The sequence below is a fragment of the Capsicum annuum genome, chromosome 3, assembly GCF_002878395.1.
Source record: "Capsicum annuum cultivar UCD-10X-F1 chromosome 3, UCD10Xv1.1, whole genome shotgun sequence".
Taxonomy (NCBI): Eukaryota; Viridiplantae; Streptophyta; class Magnoliopsida; order Solanales; family Solanaceae; genus Capsicum; species Capsicum annuum.
Window position 1 is genome coordinate 100532507 of NC_061113.1, and position 7955 is coordinate 100540461.

Here is a 7955-nt window from a genome sequence, read left to right on the forward strand (position 1 = left end):
ATTTACAGTACTTTAGTTTTATTTTAGTAGATAGAGTTTGTTGGGGACTTATCCCATCAACTCCATAGTTCAGACAGTTAGAGGCTTTTCCAGACTAGAGTATTTTTAGATAGTTGATCAGTTTTTCAGTACTTATATTCAGTTTTGGTATTTTGATACTGCATTCAAATTTATTTATAGATTTGAACCTTATGGAATATGTTTCCACCTATTTTTGCTTACTTACAGTATCTATTACACAGTTATTATAGTAGGTACCAGTCATGGGTTAGCTTGTGGTCTTTCGGGATTATGAGCACCATGTAACATCCCGGTTATAGAATCGAGGCATTACAAACTTTGTATCAGAGCCTAAGGTTCAACAGAGTCCTAGGAAGTCTAAAAGTCGCATCTAGTAGAGTCTTGCGCATGGGTGTGTTGCGCATCACTTTTATGGACAAGAAGCTATGAGATGTTTTAGGAAAAGTTTTATTTCTTTCAGTATTCATGGCGTACGAGTGAGCAAGAGTTCTAGTTACACTCTCTTTGTAATCCTAGCTTCTCTTTTGCTTATATAATATGCCTCCTAAGAGGACTCAGAGAAGAGAAACGGGAGATCAGTCAGCTCATCTATCCAAATCCTTTGGGTGAGCATGTTTCCCGTGTAGAGTTCAGAGCAATCTTTACCACCCTATCTCATTCTATGGTAGCCCAGAATGAACATCCAGCTACGGTTTTAGCCAACCTAGTGGCCAATATGGCTACTGTCAGGATTTGGGATTTCACCTGAATGAACCCTCCATTATTTACCGAGTCTAAGTTAGATGAGGACCCTCAAGAATTTCATGATCAGGTTCAGAAGGTTACCGATATCATGGGGGTGACTGCTGTTTAGAGCACTGAGTTTTCTGTATATCAGTAACAAGATGTGGCTCACTCATGGTTTAAATAGTGAAACACAGAAAGGGCCACAGATGTAGGGCCCATAGAATGGGAAGAGTTTGTAGTTGCTTTCCTGGATATGTTCTTCCCATTAGAGTTGAAGGAAGAGAAGGTTTTGGAGTTTATAAACCTGAATCAAGGAAATATGACCGTGCAGGAGTATTCTCTTAAGTTTACTCAGTAAGCTAGTTATGCCCCGCGTGTTATACCAGATAACAGAGAAAAGATGAGTAAGTTTGTGTCAGGAGTGTCTAGTAGCATGGTCAAGGAGTGTAGGACCACAATGCTTATTACGGAGAGGGACATAGCCAGGCTCATGGCCCATGCTCAGAAGATAGAGAAGGCCAAGAATAAAGAGAAGGAGAGAGAGAATAAGAGGGAGAGAATAGGTAGTTTCAATTTCGCTCAGCCTAAGTTAGAGAGTGGGAATCATTCTCAGTTCCAACTCCTTCCTCATCTAGTGCTCCAGTACCAAAATTTAGAGATGGTAACTGAGACAGGGCATCTGGCCCTAAACCCCAGGGCAGTGTTAGCAGTGCTTGAACCAATCTCTTTTTCTAGAAGTGCAGTAGAAACCACCAGGGTATCTGCAGAGCTGGCAATAATGTATGTTTTGGAGTTGGAAAGTCAGTCCATAGAGTCAGACAGTGTCCTCAGGTTGGTTGGCTGAGTTAACATAACTGTTCCCCAGCTCAGTTCAGCCGTCCAAATCAGTAGGGTGCCTCTTCCAGTGCCCCAGTGGGTAGCTCCCAAATAGAATCTATGCTCTTCAGCCCCGATAGGATCAGGAAAGTTCTACTGATGTGGTCATTAGTACGTTACAAGTTTATCATTTGCATATTTATGCTTTGCTAAATCCAGGAGCTTCTTTGTCTTTTGTTACTCCATCTATAGCATTTAATTTTAGAGCTAATCTCAAAATTATAGCAGAGCCCTTCTTAGTCTCCCCCCCAATGGGTAAATCTATCTTAGCCCGTTGGGAATATAGGAACATATCGATTATGATATCTCTGAAAGTCACTTCAGCAAAATTATTCAAATTAGAGATGACTGATTTTGATGTAATTCTCGGCATGAATTGGCTTCATTCTTGATATGCCTCAGTCAACTATAGAAATAGAATTGTCCAATTTTAGTTTTCAAATGAACCCATCCTAGAGTGGAAGGGTAGTACTTCAGCACTTATGGGTCAACTTAGTTCTTACCTTTGGGCTAAAAAGATGATATCTAAGGGATGTGTCTACCATATCGTTTGAGTCCAGGACTCTAGTTCAGAAACCCCTACTCTCAAATCAGTGTCGGTAGCTTGTGAATTCCCAGATGTATTTCCCGAAGATCTTCTCGGAGTTCTTCCCAAAAGGGAAATTGATTTCAGAATTGATCTTCTCCTAATACTTAGCCCATATCTATCCCACCATATAGAATGGCTCCAACAGAACTCAGAGAATTAAAGGAATAGTTAAAGGAACTCTTAGATAAGGGATTCATCAGACCTAGTGTGTCCCCGTGGGGCGCACCAATTTTATTTGTACATAAGAAAGACATTCCCTCAGAATGTGCATAGATTACCATCAGTTAAATGAAGTTATGGTCAAAAACAAGTATCCACTCCCCAGAATTGATGACTTGTTTGACCAACTTCAGGGTGCCATTTATTTCTCTAAGATAGACCTCAGATCAGGCTATCATCAACTTAGAGTCAGGGAAAGTGACATCCCAAAAATAGCTTTCCAAACTCGGTATGGTTACTTCAAATTTTTAATCATGTCCTTTGGTCTTACCAATGCCCCAAAAACCTTCATGGACTTGATGAACCGTGTGTTCAAGCAGCACTTAGACATATTTATCGTAGTCTTCATAGATGACATTCTCATTTACTCCCGTAGTGAACATGATCATGTAGACCATCTCAAAATTGTATTGCAGACTCTCAAAATAGTATTCTAGCTCCTTCCTAAGCTAGTGCTCCAGTGCCAAAATTTAGAGATGGCAACTGAGATAGGGCATCAGGCCCTAAACCCCAAGGCAGTATTAGCAGTGCTCGAACCAATCCTCTTTACTAGAAGTATGGTAGAAACCACCAGGGTATCTGTAGATCTGGTAGCAATATATGTTTTTGATATGGCAAGCCAGGCCACAGAGTTAGACAGTGTCCTCAGGTTGGTTCGCAGAGTTAGAATAACTATCCCTTAGCTCAGTCTGGTTGCTCTAATCAGTAGGGTGCCTCTTCCAGTGCCACCAGTGGGGTAGCGCCCAAATAGATTCTATGCTCTTAAGTCCCTATGGGATCAAGACAGTTCTTCTGATGTGGTCACTGGTAAGTTACAAGTTTATCATTTACATGTTTATGCTTTTCTAGATCCAGGAGATTTTTTATCTTTTGTTACTCCATATTAGCAGTTGATTTTGGAGTCAGTCTCAAAATTCTTGCAGAGCCCTTCTCCATCTCTACCCTAGTGGGTAAATATATCTTATCCCACCGGGTATACAAGAACTATTTGGTTGTGATATCTCAGAAAGTCACTTCAGCAGATTTATTTGAATTAGAGATGACTGATTTTGATGTCATTCTCAGCATGGATTGACTTCATTCCTGCTATGCCTCAGTCGACTATAGAAATAGAATTGTCCAATTTTAGTTTTCGAATGAACCCCTCCTATAGTGGAAGGGTAGTACTTCAGCACTTATAGGTCAACTTATTTCTTACCTTTGGGCTAGAAAGATGATATCTAAGGGATGTTTCTACCATCTCGTTCGAGTCCAAGACTCTAGTTTATAAACCCCTACTCTTAAATCAGTATTAGTAGCTTGTAAATTACCAGATATATTTCCCGAAGATCTTCCCAAAGTTTTTCCCAAAAGGGAAATTGATTTCAAAATTGATCTTCTCCCAGATACTCAGCTCATATCTATCCCTCTATACCGAATGGCTCCAACAAAACTTAGAGAATTAAAAGAATAGTTAAAGGATCTCTTAGATAAGGGATTCATCAGACCCAGTGTGTCCCCGTGGGGTGCACCAGTTTTATTTGTGCATAAGAAAGATGGCTTCCTCAGAATTTGTATAGATTACCATCAGTTAAATAAAGTTACAGTTAAGAATAAGTATCCACTCCCCAGAATCAATGACTTATTTAACCAACTTCAGGGTGCCAGTTATTTCTCAAAGATAGACCTCAGATAAGACAATCATCATCTTAGAGTCAGGGAAAGTGACATCCTAAAAATAGCTTTCCAAACTCGGTACGATCACTTCAAATTTTTAGTCATGTCCTTTGGTCTTACCAATACCCCGACAGGATTCATGGACTTGGTGAACCATGTATTCAAGTAATACTTAGACATGTTCGTTATAGTCTTCATAGATGACATTCTTATTTACTCCCGTAGTGAACATGATCATGCAGACCATCTCAAAATAGTATTGTAGACTTTAAAAAACTATCAGCTATTCACTAAATTCAGTAAGTACGAATTTTGGCTAAAGTCACTAGCATTTCTTGGACATATAATTTCTGATGATGGCATTAGAGTTGATCCCTAAAAGACTGAAGTAGTGATAAACTAGCCCAGGCCCATCTCTTCGTCAGATATCAGGAGTTTCTTAGGTTTGGCTAGCTATTACCAATGGTTTGTTGAGGGATTTTTGTCTATTGCATCCCCTATGTCCAGATTGACTTAGAAGAAAGTCAGGGTCCAGTGGTCAGATTCTTGTTAGAAGAGTTTTCAAGAGTTAAAGACTCAACTCACCATAGATCTAGTATTGACCCTACCAGATAGTTTTGATGGTTTTGTTCTGTACTGTGATGCTTCCAAAGTTAGATTGGGTTGTATTTTGATGAAGAAAGGTAAGGTCATAGCCTATACTTCTAAACAGCTTAAGCAACATGAGAAAACTATCCTACTCATGATCTTGAGTTAGCAGCAGTGGTTTTTGCCTTAAAGATTTGGAGGCATTACTTGTATGGTGTGCACATTGATGTGTTCACTGATCATAAAAGCCTGCAACATGTGTTCTCTTAGAAAGACCTCAACCTCTATCAGAGAAGATGGTTGGAGTTATTGAAAGACTATGACATGAGTATTCTGTATCATCCGAGCAAGGCTAATATAGTGGCTGGCGCTCTCAGTAGAATATCTATGGTAGTGTTGCCATGTTGAGAACAATAAGAAGAAGTTAGCCTAGGAATTTCATCAGCTAACCCGACTAGGTGTTCGTTTAGTCAATTTAGTAGAAGGTAGTGTGTGGGTGTAGAGTAGCTCAGAGTTATCCCTAGTTTCCAAAGTAAAAGAGAGGTAGGATAGGGGTCCCAGTCTAGTCCAGCTGAAGGAATCAGTCAGAAATTAGAAAGTAGAGCTTTTCTCCCAAGGGGGAGATGGTATTTTGCATCGTCAGGGCCATCTATGTGTGCCAGGTGTAGATGACTTGAGGCAGTAAATTCTTGAAGAAGTACATTGTGTGCGTTACTCTATTCATAAAGATGTAACGCGATTTATGGGAAATCTATTAGTGGAGTGGGATGAAAAGAAATATTGTAGAATTTATGGAGTGGGATGAAAAGAAATATTGTAGAATTTATGGCTAAGTTCTCAACATGTCAGCAGGTTAAGATTAAGCATTAGAAGCCTAGTGGGTCTATGTAGGAGTTCAGCATTCACACTTGGAAATAGGAAAAAGTGAACATGGACTTTGTGATGGGCTTGCCTCGTTCTCGTCGTTTGCATGATTCAGTTTGGGTCATTGTAGATAGGATGAGCAAATCAGCTCATTTCCTTCCAGTTCATACCTTCTATTTAGCCAAGGATTATGCCAAACTCTATATCAGGAAGTTGGTTAGATTGCACGGTGTTCCACTATCTATTATCTCAGATAGAGGTACCCAGTTCACCTCTTATTTCTAGAAAGCATTCTAAAAGGGTCTTAGTACCCAAGTTCATATCAGTACAACCTTTCATCCTCACACAGATGGTCAAGAAGAAAGGACCATTTAGACCTTAGAAGATATGCTGAAAACATGTGCGATAGAATTTAAATATAGTTGGGATGGCCACTTGCCTTTGGTTGAGTTCGCATATAACAACAACTATCACTCCAGTATTCAGATGGCTCCATTTAAGGCATTTTATAGGAGGAGGTATACATATCCTATTAGTTGTTTTGAAGTGGGTGAGGCTGCAGTGGTAGGGCCTGACTTGGTGTTTAATACCTTAGAGAAGGTCCAGTTGATCAGGGAAAGTCTTAAGACAGCTCAGAGCTGGCAGAAATCATACACAGATACACGCAGAAAGGATCTCGAGTTCGAGATTGGTGACTATGTGTACTTGAAAATCTCTCCTATGAAAGGAGTGAAGCATTTTTGAAAAAAAGGGAAACTTAATCCCCAATATGTTCGTCCTTACCGAATACTTAGTTGTTTTGGAAAGGTAGCTTTCGAGCTTGAGTTACCTTCAGATTTATCTTTAGTTTATCCAATGTTCCATGTCTCCTTACTAAAGAAATGCATAGGTGACCCATCAGTCGTATTCCCTATTGAGGGAATATATATTCAGAACAGCCTCTCTTATGAAGAGATCCCAATCAAAATCCTTGACTATTAGATTTGCAGACTGAGGAACAAAGAAGTTTCTCTAGTCAAAGTTCTTTGGCAGAATCAGCCTGTTGAGGAAGCTACTTGGGAAGTAGAAGCATACATATGAACCAAGTATCCTCATCTATTCTCCGCTAATCCAGACTCAGCTCAAGGTAATAGTTTCCTTAAGCTTAATCAGTTTCATATTCATATTTCAGTAACAAAATTGGTATCAATTACCATTGCATGTTCAGTTATACATTCGTGAGTGAGTTCAGTCATGTATATATGCATCAGATATGCATGTTCAGTACATAAATTCAGTTTATCAGTAATCTCAGTCATACATTCATGAATAATTTTCAGCTATATCCATGTATTATATATGGATGTTCAGTATGATAATTCAAAATACCAGTAATATCAGTCATATAGTCATGTTCTAGATGTTCATGTCAAGTAAATAAGTCAGTCTCTTAGTATTCTCAATCTCAGCAGTCTTATTCAAGGACGAATATTCCCAAGGGGGGATAATGTAAGACCCCACAAAATCCTAAGCTTAATTCAGTCTTTTAGGCTTGTCAAGGGGTCCCAGAATTAGAATATTTTAGCTAAGTACTCAGACTTAGTGTGATTTTAACCTACGAAGGTTGTTAATCTTATTTCATGACCTTTATATCCATTAAATGTTAATGTTTAGGTTTATTCGTGATTAGGAATGTCCGTAGGTGTATCCGAATGAGTTTCAAATTTTTTAGACTTCATTTAAAGCTTCTTTGAAATCCCAAAACAGTGATCAATGAGATCTTGGCATGCTGCGTTGACTATCCCATTGATTATTATTTTCCCAGCTGCCAGCGTCCAATTTCAATGAATCGACATGAACATGGCGCGACGCATTGTCTATCGCATCAATGCCATCAATACGCTGCGTTGACCTGCGCGTCGGTAACCCAGTTTTTAATCATTAAAAGACCGCATTTTGGGGGTATTTAGGTCCTTTTCCCTCAACCCTCAGCCTCCAAAACACTAAATTTAGACTCTCTATAGAGCAAATATAGTCATTCTTTCTCAAATTAGCTTAAAAAAAACCCCCTAGAAGATCCAGTTTCAAAGCAAAAACTCAAGATTCAACATAAGCTTTCAAAAATTCTTCAACAAAGGTATGTGAAGTGTTCATCCAAGGGTTCCTTCCACCCTTGGAGTCCAAGAATCTCTTTTGAACTTCAAGTAATTGGTTTTATGATTTCCATGGTTGGAATTAAAGTGTATCCAAGATTGCTACTTGGATTAAGTTCCTAATTTATGATTATATATATATATGTCTCATGTGAAATAGATCATTATGTGTGTAGATTCATGTGAATCCATGATAAACCCTTAACTTGTGAAATTAGAGACAAATTATGATGCTCATCTATTGTTCAATACTATGTACATATACTATGCTCACCAAGTGTTTG